This window comes from Lissotriton vulgaris, chromosome 5 (genome assembly GCF_964263255.1).
Source record: "Lissotriton vulgaris chromosome 5, aLisVul1.2, whole genome shotgun sequence".
In the NCBI taxonomy this organism is placed as follows: domain Eukaryota; kingdom Metazoa; phylum Chordata; class Amphibia; order Caudata; family Salamandridae; genus Lissotriton; species Lissotriton vulgaris.
In genome coordinates this window covers 694383330-694397475 of record NC_141693.1, presented here as the reverse complement: position 1 = coordinate 694397475, position 14146 = coordinate 694383330, and positions in this window count along the sequence as shown.

The window sequence follows — 14146 nt, the reverse complement described above, 5'->3', positions numbered from 1 at the left end:
GACCCACTTCCAATGCCGGATGAACTGGAGGATTTTTGTTGAATTTCCCTATGTGACAGCTCAGTACTAGTACTGCCACTACCTCCTTCTGTTGAGGTGGCGCTTGCGCTGGGTGTCGCACGCTGCCGGGCCTTCGCTGATGAAAAAATGGGAGCTGGTGTTACTTTGGGTGCTGAGTGTGTAGGAGTTACACGTGCTACCTGCTCATCACTAATCGCAGCCCTTCTGGATAGGGTGAAAATGCTGGTCTCTACATCCTCTGCACCAGGAATAACGCTCGTGATGATGACATTGTCAGTGTCAGACCCGTCTTTATCACCATCAGTATCCTGCTCACCTACATCGAACTCCATAAGTTCAAGCCTTGACGGATCCTTCCTTTTTCCCAGCCTGGTCTTAGGATGTCTCTCCTTTGAATGCTCAGTTACTCGTGGTGGACGCCATTCCTTATTAAGGTCATCTGAAGGGATGCTATGCGAAGAACTCGATGCACTGCCACTAACCCTCCTTTCCTTTCGTAAATTTAAAGACAGTAGATCACCTCCAGAAGTGGCTTCCTCTTCTTCTTGCTCGGAGTCGGAATGAGGCTCTACTTCCTGAACTGCCCCGACATCGGGAGGAACAACTTCTACTATTGCGTGCGGAGACGGTGGTTGTTGTTCTTGAGGAAGTACTATAGCGTGCTGTGGTTCTTCAACAACTACTATTGTGGGATTTGGTTGTTGTTGTTGAACAACTATTGCGGGCGGTGGTTGTGGTTTTTCAACAACTATTGCGGGAAGTGGTTGTGGTTGTTGAACATCTACTGCTGGCGGCGGTTGTTGAGCACTTTCATCTTGCGTGGATTGTGTACTACTTTGAGACAGCGATAAGTTAAGTTCAGGCTCAGTATCACTGCTTTGTAACACTAGGCTGGCTACCTCTTCGACCCACATGTGCTTGGCCCTGGGTTGGTGGCTTGCCCCCGCTAATGCGGATGTGCTGGCCCCAGCTTGCACCACGGACACCGCTGCTGCAGGCGTACGTTTTGGGGGCCCAAAAAAGGTTTGGGGGTCCTTACCAGCCTTAAGTGACACTTCCTTCTTCTGTACCTTCTTCTCAGCAACTTTCTTGGTGGTGGAGGACCTGGTACCTGCTTTCTTAGGGCCCATCTTCTTCTGATGTCAGCACACAGCAGCACTCAGTAGCACAAATTGCAGAGATGTGTGGTCAGATGAGTCACACACCACACGTGGCGTACAACTGAAGGACGTCCGTCTGGCAGTTGAACGGGCGATGGATGAACACAACCAGCACCTCCTTAGCCTTTTTCTGTGCACCTACAAGCAAAGAAGACAGAACAACATCAGTCAAACAAGCAGTAAGCCAACACATGAACAATTCAAAGACACACAGGCCAATGTATAAAACACAAAAAAGAAGACTAATACTACCAGCACCACAGCTCCCAGCCACATGAAGTCCAGAAAGAACCAATAATAAAGTCAAGCAGGCCTATCATATACCAATATGGACAGAAAAAGGAGGATGCCTGCTACACATGACAGGTTAATGCAAGGAAAATCAAAATACCCCATGGCTAAGAGTTTGGAAAACTTCACTGCAAAAACACATACAAGGCATAAAATTATTACACACACAAAAAAGTTACCTACCCCCCTGCCCAGACAACAAACTTGGGAATGCCATGGCATACACACATGCCCTAATGATGGTAATTAAATAGACCAAATAGAAACAGCTACATAAAGCAGCCCCGCTAACTACCACCTCTGGGACTCTGGCCTACTATCAGATCAGACCAAAAGCAGGGAGGCCAATGATAAATGCACCAAGGAAGTACCTACAAAATGGCCGCCACCACATGGCCTGTCCAGGAAGACAAAACTACAACCAAATAACACATAAATGAGGACTTTTTGTAGCACAAGGAACAAATTAAACATTTTCGAGGAACTTTTATGCAACTCGGGACATATTGTTCGCGAGATTGCAAAATCGGCGTGTTCGGCAGCGCGAATCGAATGAAACGTCGTTATCGCGTTCCCGAGCCAGTACATTGAGCGCGCGAACAAGACAAAAAAGGTAAGGTTGCGTTCTCACACAGTGCGACGTTACCAAAAGTACGCGAGCAGTATTCCTAAGGTTACCTACTGTCAGGGAGTGCCACATTAGTTACACACAAGCAACCAAAAGCTGAAAGTACCAACATAAAAAAAATGTGAAGCAATCCAAAGCCATACACGGTGTAATTAAAGATACACCACAAAAATAGTTGATTAACTTGAATGCACCTATGGCTGTGAGTAGTAGTACCTACAAAAGCCTTGGATGGCTATGGCAAAAGAACCAAGGAAGGACACAGAAAATGGCCGCCTCCATAGGGCCAGGACAGGGACACCAATAAACAACATGGATAAAGGATGCACCCAAAATGGCCTCCACCACATGGCATGGCCACCAACAACATGGCAAAATCAGTCACAAAGGAAGCATACATAAAATGGCCGCCACCACATGGCCTGTCCACCAACAACAACATGGCAGAATCATCACAAAGGAAGTAAGTACACACAAAATGGCCCCCACCACTACATGAAAAGAAAGAGAAGACAGACAATAAATGCCTATGCCAAAGGGACAATGCTTAGCTTCACAAAATGGACACACCACCGCCCAAATTGTTCACCCCAACCATAAACAAGAAATGAATACATAGAGGACAGAAAGGAACTGGAAGTGGTCCATGCTCCAGGAAGACAAAACTACAACCAAATAACACATAAATGAGGACTTTTTGTAGCACAAGGAACACATTAAACATTTTCGAGGAACTATTATGCAACTCGGGACATATTGTTCGCGAGATTGCAAAATCGGCGTGTTCGGCAGCGCGAATCGAATGAACCGTCGTTATCGCGTTCCCGAGCCAGTACATTGAGTGCGCGAACAAGACAAAAAAGGTAAGGTCGCGTTCTCACACAGTGCGACATTACCAAAAGTACGCGAGCAGTATTCCTAAGGTTACCTACTGGCAGGGAGTGCCATATTAGTTACACACAAGCAACCAAAAGCTGAAAGTACCAACATAAAAAAAATGTGAAGCAATCCAAAGCCATACACGGTGTAATTAAAGATACACCACAAAAATAGTTGATTAACTTGAATGCACCTATGGCTGTGAGTAGTAGTACCTACAAAAGCCTTGGATGGCTAGGGCAAAAGAACCAAGGAAGGACACAGAAAATGGCCGCCTCCATAGGGCCAGGACAGGGACACCAAAAAACAACATGGAAAAAGGATGCACCCAAAATGGCCTCCACCACATGGCATGGCCACCAACAACATGGCAAAATCAGTCACAAAGGAAGCATACACAAAATGGCCGCCACCACATGGCCTGTCCACCAACAACAACATGGCAGAATCATCACAAAGGAAGTAAGTACACACAAAATGGCCCCCACCACTACATGAAAAGAAAGAGAAGACAGACAATAAATGCCTATGTCAAAGGGACAATGCTTAGCTTCACAAAATGGACACACCACCGCCCAAATTGGTCACCCCAACCATAAACAAGAAATGAATACATAGAGGACAGAAAGGAACTGGAAGTGGTCCATGCTCCAGGAAGACAAAACTACAACCAAATAACACATAAATGGGGACTTTTTGTAGCACAAGGAACACATTAAACATTTTCGAGGAACTTTTATGCAACTCGGGACATATTGTTCGCGAGATTGCAAAATCGGCGTGTTCGGCAGCGCGAATCGAATGAAACGTCATTATCGCGTTCCCGAGCCAGTACATTGAGCGCGCGAACAAGACAAAAAAGGTAAGGTCGCGTTCTCACACAGTGCGACATTACCAAAAGTACGCGAGCAGTATTCCTAAGGTTACCTACTGGCAGGGAGTGCCATATTAGTTACACACAAGCAACCAAAAGCTGAAAGTACCAACATAAAAAAAATGTGAAGCAATCCAAAGCCATACACGGTGTAATTAAAGATACACCACAAAAATAGTTGATTAACTTGAATGCACCTATGGCTGTGAGTAGTAGTACCTACAAAAGCCTTGGATGGCTAGGGCAAAAGAACCAAGGAAGGACACAGAAAATGGCCGCCTCCATAGGGCCAGGACAGGGACACCAAAAAACAACATGGAAAAAGGATGCACCCAAAATGGCCTCCACCACATGGCATGGCCACCAACAACATGGCAAAATCAGTCACAAAGGAAGCATACACAAAATGGCCGCCACCACATGGCCTGTCCACCAACAACAACATGGCAGAATCATCACAAAGGAAGTAAGTACACACAAAATGGCCCCCACCACTACATGAAAAGAAAAAGAAGACAGACAATAAATGCCTATGCCAAAGGGACAATGCTTAGCTTCACAAAATGGACACACCACCGCCCAAATTGGTCACCCCAACCATAAACAAGAAATGAATACATAGAGGACAGAAAGGAACTGGAAGTGGTCCATGCTCCAGGAAGACAAAACTACAACCAAATAACACATAAATGAGGACTTTTTGTAGCACAAGGAACACATTAAACATTTTCGAGGAACTTTTATGCAACTCGGGACATATTGTTCGCGAGATTGCAAAATCGGCGTGTTCGGCAGCGCGAATCGAATGAAACGTCGTTATCGCGTTCCCGAGCCAGTACATTGAGCGCGCGAACAAGACAAAAAAGGTAAGGTCGCGTTCTCACACAGTGCAACGTTACCAAAACTACCCAAGCTGTATTCCTAGGGTTACCTAATGGCAGAAATTGACAGACACCCAACACCTGACATACCCCACACATAAACATAAGATTTTCTAAATCAAACCAGTCCATCCATGATTTTCTAATTAGAGGTACACCAGAAAAAGAGTTGATTAACTTTCATGACCCTATGACTAGTACCTCCGGCCTACTGGCAGAGTAGGCCACAAGTTTGGAGGCCTATGGCAAGAGCAAAGTGGCTGGGAAACATAAAATGGCCGCCAACAACACATGGCCAGGCCAACCACAGAAAGTTAATACAATGAACTCAAACATGCCTACACACTAACTACATGGAGTACTAGGGTCAGCTATTGGCTTAAAAAAAATAAAAAACATTTAAATTACACAAACAGAAATTCCACAGCAGACATTGCTATTGCATAATGATGACCATAATCCAATGCCAGCCATGATGTTTGTTTACAAACTTGAATAAAAATTTAAACACAGAATTATGATTTTACCCATGGGTACCTCTCTATGTAGCCTGGATGAAATTTAAAAAGAAATACAAGTTGGGACCTCATAAAAGTACAGGCACCCATCAATAATTTAAATCAAGGAATGAATACTGTAGTTAAAAAATTTAAAATCAAACAAACACAAGTCTACAACATCATACTCACTCATACATTACTGAAACTTACTTGAAAAAGAGAATTCAAAATCCAAAAGTCCTCAGTAAAATCCAAAAAAAAGCAGTAATGCAGCCAACACACACAGAAAGTGATCCTGCCAGCTCAAAATCCAAATGTAAGTGACCACCTCATGGACAAAGCACTGGGAGGAGCCTGGTGGACAGGAACAGGAAGTTGTAAACTCCAGAGCCCTTCCTCCTTAATATTCAAAAATAGAGTAGAAACAGAAAGAGGACTCCTTCCCCCCAAAAAATACAGCCAAAGGTACAACTTTGAGGGGTTTCTCACTTTTTTGCTAACCAAAATGGTAATTTATTATTATGGTTTAACTTTTAACATGCTCGCGAGTTATTCTGTGCAAGATTGCAGGTTCTGCGTGTTCGGCAACTCGATCTTACCAACAAACATCCTCGCGCGTCCTTATGGCTTTATCGCGCATCCAATGACGTTATCGCGTTCGCACAGTCGCACGGGAGGGTTGACAAACATGGTGGCAGACGCGACCGGGAAAAAGCGAACGCAGAACCAAGGTAAGCCATTGCCGCGCACGCGATAATGTTATTCAGCGCGCGACAACTACGCTTCGCACCGGATAGCGGAGTAATCGACAGCTACGCGTACTCCGCGGAACGCGGAGTTGCCAAAACTCCGCAAACTCCGCGAACGGAGCGTAGTTCTTCGCCCAGGGTTAGTTATAACCCAAAGGAAAGTTTAGCAGATTTACGATGCTCCCGTCCCGAAAACGGAACAGTAAACTCCTGTTCCATCTACCATTTATTTCTGGGGCGGGGCAGAGTAACAAGCAGGGGGCTCCAAATGGCCCATATACTTTGCAACTGTACACTTTGGGAAATCGTTCCTTTCCCGCTCTTTGAATCAGAATTTTATGTGAGCGGTCTATGAGATTGGGAGATGTAAACAGGTGTCCTTGCCCTACACTTATTAGACATTCATTCACAGCTTTCAACCATGGTATACAATGTGCCCTGTCACATTTTAAACAATCTAAAATTATGTCACGTGTCAATGAGGCTGCAGGGTTCTGCCACATCTTTAGCCAAAAAAGGGCCGGTCTTGATCTGACAAAGTCCTCTATATAAGGGATATTTAATTCACTGTGGCATATATAGTTTGAGGCACAGATGACTCCACCCAGCACCATCCGACAGAATCTATTTTCTTCTGTCTGGATATGGAGACAATTTGTATGTCCCCATACCTCTGCGCCATAGGTACCTGTTGGGATGCATTGGGTTTGGTAGATCTTTAGTAAAGGCGTGATCACATCAGCATGATTAGGTTGGCGCAGGGAAATTATTGAGTTGATCGCTTTACCTAATTTATTCCTCGCATAGGAGACATGTGGTTGCCAAGAACCAGTGTTAGAGAACAACAGCCCCAAGTATGGGAAAGTGCAGGTGCTTTTTAAAACATTTTCCCCTGACATGATCTCAATAATTTTATACTTTTTTGGACCACAAGCCATAATAAGTGATTTTTTAAAATTTGTGGTTAAACCAAATGGCATCCATAAAAGCAACAAAACCTGAAATTAAGATACGCAGTGACTTTGGGGTGCGGCCCATTAGGACCGCATCGTCCGCGTAAAGAAGGGTAGGTATGGGAGTGCCATTTACATACGGTACATCTTTTGTCAGGGTACTCAGGGAACTACTCAGCTCATTAATGTAAAGGATAAAAAGCAGAGGGGCCAGAACACAACCCTGTCTGACCCCCCTGCCAATTAAAATATCACTAGAAACTTCGCCCGTGTGATTAATGCGCACACGGGCTCTTAGGTCGCTATGGAGGTAAGATAAAAAGTAAACTAAATAATCATCTAAACCATAATTAAGTAGGACGGACCATAAACGAGAGCGATTTACAAAATCAAAGGCAGAACTCAAATCCATGAAACCAAAATATAAGGGGGATTCTTTAGCGATGGTATATTTAGCCATTATTAAATTCAGGTTCAGACATTGTTCTACTGTACCCACATTACTTCGGAAACCTAGCTGGCTTGGGTGTAAAATGGTACTTTCCTCTGCCCAGGTTCGAATTCTTTTAAAAATTACCCTACCTAAGACTTTCAGAGTGTTATCAATTAATGATATTGGGCGGTAGCACCCAGGATCTAGCCTGTCGCCTTTTTTCAAAATGGGTACAATAGTACTGCTGGACCATGTTTCAGGGATAGATTCATAAGTTAGATTGTTAAAAACATTACACAGCAACGGGGCCCAAAAATCAATTTCACTTTTTAATTGGTCAATAGAAAGGCCGTCAGGGCCAGGGGCTTTATTACCGGCACTTTCTGCAATGGCATCCTCTACCTCAAGCAATGTAATATTCAAAGGTGTTGGAGGGGGGACAGTTTCTGCGGGGTTGCCAGATACGGCATAGATCTTCGAAAAGTGGTCAACCCACACAGGCCCTGTGATGTTACAATTGATTGGTGTTATGTTTGAACCAAGAGATCTTAGGTTCTTAACCTCCCTCCAAAACCCTGGGGTGTCCTTTAGGGCAGCCATACGGGCAAGGGATTCCCAGTGATCTTTATCTAATTCATTGGATCTGGTACGTAAGGTGAGTTTGTACCTTGCTCTCAAGGACCTTACCCGGGAAGTATCCCGCGGTTTAGCCATGAGAGCAGCCCTTAAGTCCCGGTTTGCTTTTGAGCAAGAGGCATCAAACCATCTTGGGGCTTCCTCAGTTTTCCTAGATGCTGGTTTAGAGATCTCGCTTTTTATTGCAGAGTTCACAGAATGATTTAATCATATTGCCCCCGCAGAAATCAATAGCAAGACAGTCCGAGATCAATACTGGATGTTTCTTAATCACACTGGCCAATACACCCTTGTTGTCTACCCCCCTCCAGACAACCTTTAATCTGTCCGTCGAGGCTTCCAGGTTTGTTGCCCCGATTACACTATGTGATATTTTTCCCCCTAATGATTTCAGGTAAATCACAATTGGGTAGTGATCACTATATATTCGTTACACACTACCTCTGCCTTTAATAAAACATCAGCAAGGGAGGGAGAGACAAATATATAGTCAATCGTTGTTGCGCTCCCATGACCGATGTAAGTGGGGACCGGGGCAGTACTTGTACAAGTACCGGCAAACTCCATAGTGTTTACGAGTTCTCTGGTTGCGAGGAGATCAGATAGTTCTACACCTCTCTTACAAGGGGGATTTCTTAAATGAATGTGTGCATTGAAATCCCCTCCTATGCAAATACCATCAAACTTCCCATATTTCCGCCCCTCCACTATTTCATCAATAAAATTGAACAAGCTTAAAAAATTACTATTAGGGTGGGATATAAAATCATTGTTGTAGAAATTAATTAGACATAGTTTTACCCTTCTTGTGTATATCAGTGCCATAAAACTTGAGTCATTAATTTGTAATGCTTCTGTTTTTACCTCTGCGGTTATCTTTACCCAGATCGATAATCCCCCACTAGGGCGGCCTAAGGGAGGGGCCGGTACAATCCTATTGTGACAACTATACCCTTCAAGTAGCAAATGGGTTGTACACCAAGTTTCCTGAAACATTAAGACATCATAGCGGTTTACCCAGTCTTTCCAGGCTTTGATTTCCATTTTTGCCTTCAGCCCAGCAATGTTCCAGCTTATAATAGACAAGTCCTCGTCGGGCAATGGACGAACATCCTGGACAGAGACCTGGGCAATGGCTGTTGGGTTGGCTAATGGATCACATTGTGCATTGGGTGGCAGGGGAAGGTCAGATGGTATCAAAAACCCCACAGGCTCTACTCTCTGCGAAAGTTCAGCATCGGACACCGCTGCAGCTGAATATTCCTGGGTGGCTGGCAGTCAGTCCAAGGTGCCCTGGTCAGATAGTGCCGAGAATCTATTATATAACGGAAACAAGGGGGGTGGTTGCAACATTCTATGTGGGGGTCTGTAAAAGTAACTCAGAGGTAAGGGGGTCACCACAGTAGCTGGGCCGTGCTGGTTGTAATTCTTGTTTAATAAGAATTTTACTGTGCCCGGGTTCCTGAAGTTGATTGTAATTAGGGCTCCCGGTTTTATGGTATTTATTTTTTTCACATTTCCGTCTGTATTTATCCATATTTATTTTTTAATCATTTTATCTGTATTTATCCGCATTTATTTTTGTGGCAAGCAAAAGAAGACGCAGCAGCTAGTATATTTTCACATTTATTTAAATATACAATGCCCACTTTTTGCCATTTTTTTGTAGAGTGACTTTGCACCAAAGGTACTATAGTGCTTAACATGAGCAACAGTTTGATTACACATGCCCATTTTCATTTTTACAAACACTGGGAAATTAAGGGATTTGGCCAGAATCATGGGATGGTGAGCCAAACCCGAGACTTGAGCCTATAATTCACCACAGTGCTATGGGTAGTGAAGGTGACTTCACAAGCCTTTTGCCATCATAGGGTTACATCCACTCTTAGTCCCACAGAAGTCACTCAATTCCTGCTGTGCGGCTAAGAAAATAGAGCTGAGTGAAAATTAAGGAAGATAAACAGGGCTCTTAGATTGATGATTTATTCCTGTTTTGCCCACAGCAGTGTTGACCAGGGAAGTCAGGTGGTTCACTATCTGTACTCCTCACTAACGCAAATTGACCACAACGTTCAAGTCCCTCAAAATCTACTACTCCCATTTCCTCCACCCACCACCTTTTTGGTTGATGTATACACCTATTGCCATATAATTGATAAAATAAATGTAAAGACAGATCCTACAGGTTGACACTTTAGGTCACCAAGATTAATGCACTCGTAATGGGCTTCAGCTTTCTCAATACAATTAGAAATCAGGCTACAGAAATATGGAACAGCAACATTTAGACATCTTTGCAGCTTTTACATGCTGAGAGCTACTCAAGAAGTCACCCTCGTGTGCTTGTGCCCTCCTCACCACTTCAGTATTTGTGTGGTTACACCTGTGTACTAAAACGCTACAGTTAGCAGCAAGTCAGACTACCTGCAAGGTCAGTAAAGTACAGTGAAGTGACTTAAGATTGTCCATTTATGTGAAAAGAAACATTTACGGCCTGGGCTTCAAAGAACAGTGGCGAGGGCTAGCATTCAAGCACTGCTCGAGACGGCACTTGGTGCAAGTACCTAGGGTTAGGTTTAGGATGTGGCGATAACTACTCATTCATTTGCATGCCTAAATTTCCAATTGACGGCTCTGTGCTTGGATGGGAGCGAGCATTGCTCTCCAGGGAGAGGCCACATTCCAGTGTCCTCTCCGCCTTGCATCAGAGTGCTCGAGCGCGCATTACCAGGTGATCCTTGCACCGTTGGAACTCCTACCGACTTGGGCAGAGCGCTGCACCTCACTCCGCTGGTGTGCCAATCAGCCTGAAATGCATGCTTGCCTTTGCCACTCTGTAATTAACCTCGGTGTTGTGTTTGGCTCTGGGCTGTAGCTGCGAACCAGGCGCTATTGTACCTCAGACCAGATGTTCACAGGCACTTTTTAAAGATGCATGGTTGCCTTCCTCGGGGTTCAGATTTACAGTGCCCCGAGGTCAAGTGGCAGACACTGCCTGATATATTTGTCTTTACTGAAACTGCTTTGCAGTGAATAATGGCTTAGCAAAGGTGCCATGGGCACTAAAGAAAACAACCACCCCCTCTCATATGACCCCCAATGCTTTGGTTTCAAACTCATTTTAGGATGCCCACTGCCTCTGCTGCCATTGACAGCTAGGACCCTGCCAGTGAAAATATTCCAAGATTTTGCTCCCCAGACTTTGTGGGGGTAAATGAAGCCATAACCTCGCTGTGGTGCCAGGCCCTCCTTAAACGAGCTCTCTTGATGGGCCTTTCATGTTTCTTGTTGATCAACAAAGAAATTAAGCTACACCGACTCTTCCACATCACTAATTCGAAGAGAACATCACTGTCCTGCTGCTTGCCCATTTCTTTGCGCTTTAAACTATGCCTCTGGACATGCAGTTTCTGACAGGATGTATGGGGGGGGGCAATTAACCCGGTGGCATTGTCAATAGTGTGTGAATGATGCATTGATAAAGGCCGATAAGCGCTCTCGGCCTGCTGCTGTCTCGGAGGTAGAGAGGCTCGCTCATTCACAGATCAGTCTCCCTTAGCAGCAGAGTGCTTAGTTCAGACTCGGGAGGGCGGGTGATTTAGAGGGGAGAATAATCTATAGGACATCACAGTAGCAGCTTTAGATTTCTTTCAGATTTCTTTCCTTGGCCCCTGTGCGCCCCAGACACTGATTTTCCAGAGGAGTACATAAACACCATAAAGCCGGTTAGTAAGTATTTTTCCGTTTCTATTTATAAATACAGACAAAGGAATAAAAGTATTCCGTCTGTATTTATATGTAAAAATCCGTTTAAACGGAAAACCGGGAGCCCTAATTGTAATACAGTCTCCGTTGATGTTTTTGAACAGAGGTCCAACCCAGGTCACCCGGCGTGCAGAAAGAATTTCGTTGGATATGTCATAGCCGACCCCCTTATGTTTAGTTAACCAGTCAATGCATTTGTTGTGTAACTGGACCCAGGATTCTCCTTGACCCTCCCTAAGCGGTGGTATGCCAGCCAGAACCAAGACGTAAGGGCAAGCCTCAGGAGGAAGATGTAAAGCAGGACCTTGATGTTTTATCGGCCTGTTGTCCACCGGTTGTCCCTTGTCCTGGCCAAGGTTGGGAGATACCTTCTGCTTGGCTGTGCCTCTGGGAGGATTTCCTCATTGCTTCTTCGTTTTTCACGAGGGTTTCCAGTCTATCAAGTCTCTTAAAAATAATATTAAATTGTTTGATCATTTGACCTTCCAATTGCTTAAAAATTGTATCGGCAATGGTTTTCTACAAGGTTTCCATTGGATTTAGATTGGAGAGTGCTTTCGTTAGGGAAGTCAGTCTGTATACAGATGGAATTTATATCCTCGTTTGGTATAGCAATACCAGAGTGTTCCCCTGAGTCAGAACATACTGTTTGAACCCCTGTTGGTTGTTTCTTCCCCCTAGTCCACATACTCTGTGGAGTTGGCTGGTCGTTACTCCTTAGGGGCTGCTTCCTCTTGTTTATTGTTGTGTTTGCTGGACCCCTTTTACGTTTTGCACCGGCGGTCTCGGTGCTCATAGTTGTGGGGGGTGGCACGGGTTGCGACGCGGGGTAAAGATGAATATCAGTAGCTATATCAGGGGTGCTTCCCTCTTGTGGTGAATCAGATGAGCTGATCGCAAGGATAGGTTTCACCACAATAACTTCTGGAAGTAGAGGCATGGTGTGTTTGGGACTGACTATAATAGTAGGTTGGCTGGTGTTGAAGGAGCCCAATGACAACCTCCTCTCTGTCTCTGCAATCTCGTTAAAAGCATTTTCCAGTAGACTCTCAAAAGAGAGTTGGGAAGATGCAGGATCTGCGGTGGCCTGTATATGTGTAATGGTATTACGTTTCCCCATGTTTGTAACAACAGGCTCACCTTTGGATGGAAGTTAGATGGGTGGACCGCCCGACCACTGTTGACCTCTGAGGGCCTCAGAGGGCCCGCCCTTTGCCCGGGCCTAGCCCGCGCGCGTCCCGCGACGCGGGAAGTGATGCCCCTTTTTGAGCGCCTCCTGGCGCGCTCAGCCTCGACGCGACTTCCGGTCCGGTCGCGGAGGCTTCTGGGAGCTGTAGTCTCTGACTCCCCCACTCAGCGGCAGCACAGATGGACAGAGGCTGCGGCGGGGGGAGGAGACCGGCGATGGTGAGGCAGCGTTCTGGCCAGGCAGGCAGCAGCGCCGGCAGTCCGGCAGAGGAGACCGGCGGTGGCGAAGAGACCGGCGGTGGCGAGGCAACGCCCCGGGCAGCAGCAGCGGCAACCTGGTTAGGGACTCCGTGTGGCTGAAAGAACACCCGCTCCCCAGCAAGTGATGCCCCTTTTTGAGCGCCTCCTGGCGCGCTCAGCCTCGACGTGACTTCCGGTCTGGTCACGGAGGCTTCTGGGAGCTGTAGTCTCTGACTCCCCCACTCAGCGGCAGCACAGATGGACAGAGGCTGCGGCGGGGGTAGGAGACCGGCGATGGTGAGGCAGCATTCTGGGCAGGCAGGCAGCAGCGCCGGCAGTCCGTCCGAAGAGACCGGCGGTGGCGAGGCAATGCCCCGGGCAGCAGCAGCGGCAACCTGGTGAGGGACTCCGTGTGGCTGAAAGAACACCCGCTCCCCAGCAAGTGATGCCCCTTTTTGAGCGCCTCCTGGCGTGTTCAGCCTCGACGCGACTTCCGGTCCGGTCGCGGAGGCTTCTGGGAGCTGTAGTCTCTGACTCCCCCACTCAGCGGCAGCACAGATGGACAGAGGCTGCGGCGGGGGGAGGAGACCGGCGATGGTGAGGCAGCGTTCTGGCCAGGCAGGCAGCAGCACCGGCAGTCCGGCAGAGGAGACCGGCGGTGGCGAAGAGACCGGCAGTGGCGAGGCAACGCCCCGGGCAGCAGCAGAGGCAACCTGGTGAGGGACTCCGTGTGGCTGAAAGAACACCCGCTCCCCAGCAAGTGATGCCCCTTTTTGAGCGCCTCCTGGAGCGCTCAGCCTCGACGCGACTTCCGGTCCGGTCGCGGAGGCTTCTGGGAGCTGTAGTCTCTGACTCCCCCACTCAGCGGCAGCACAGATGGACAGAGGCTGCGGCGGGGGGAGGAGACCAGCGATGGTGAGGCAGCGTTCTGGCCAGGCAGGCAGC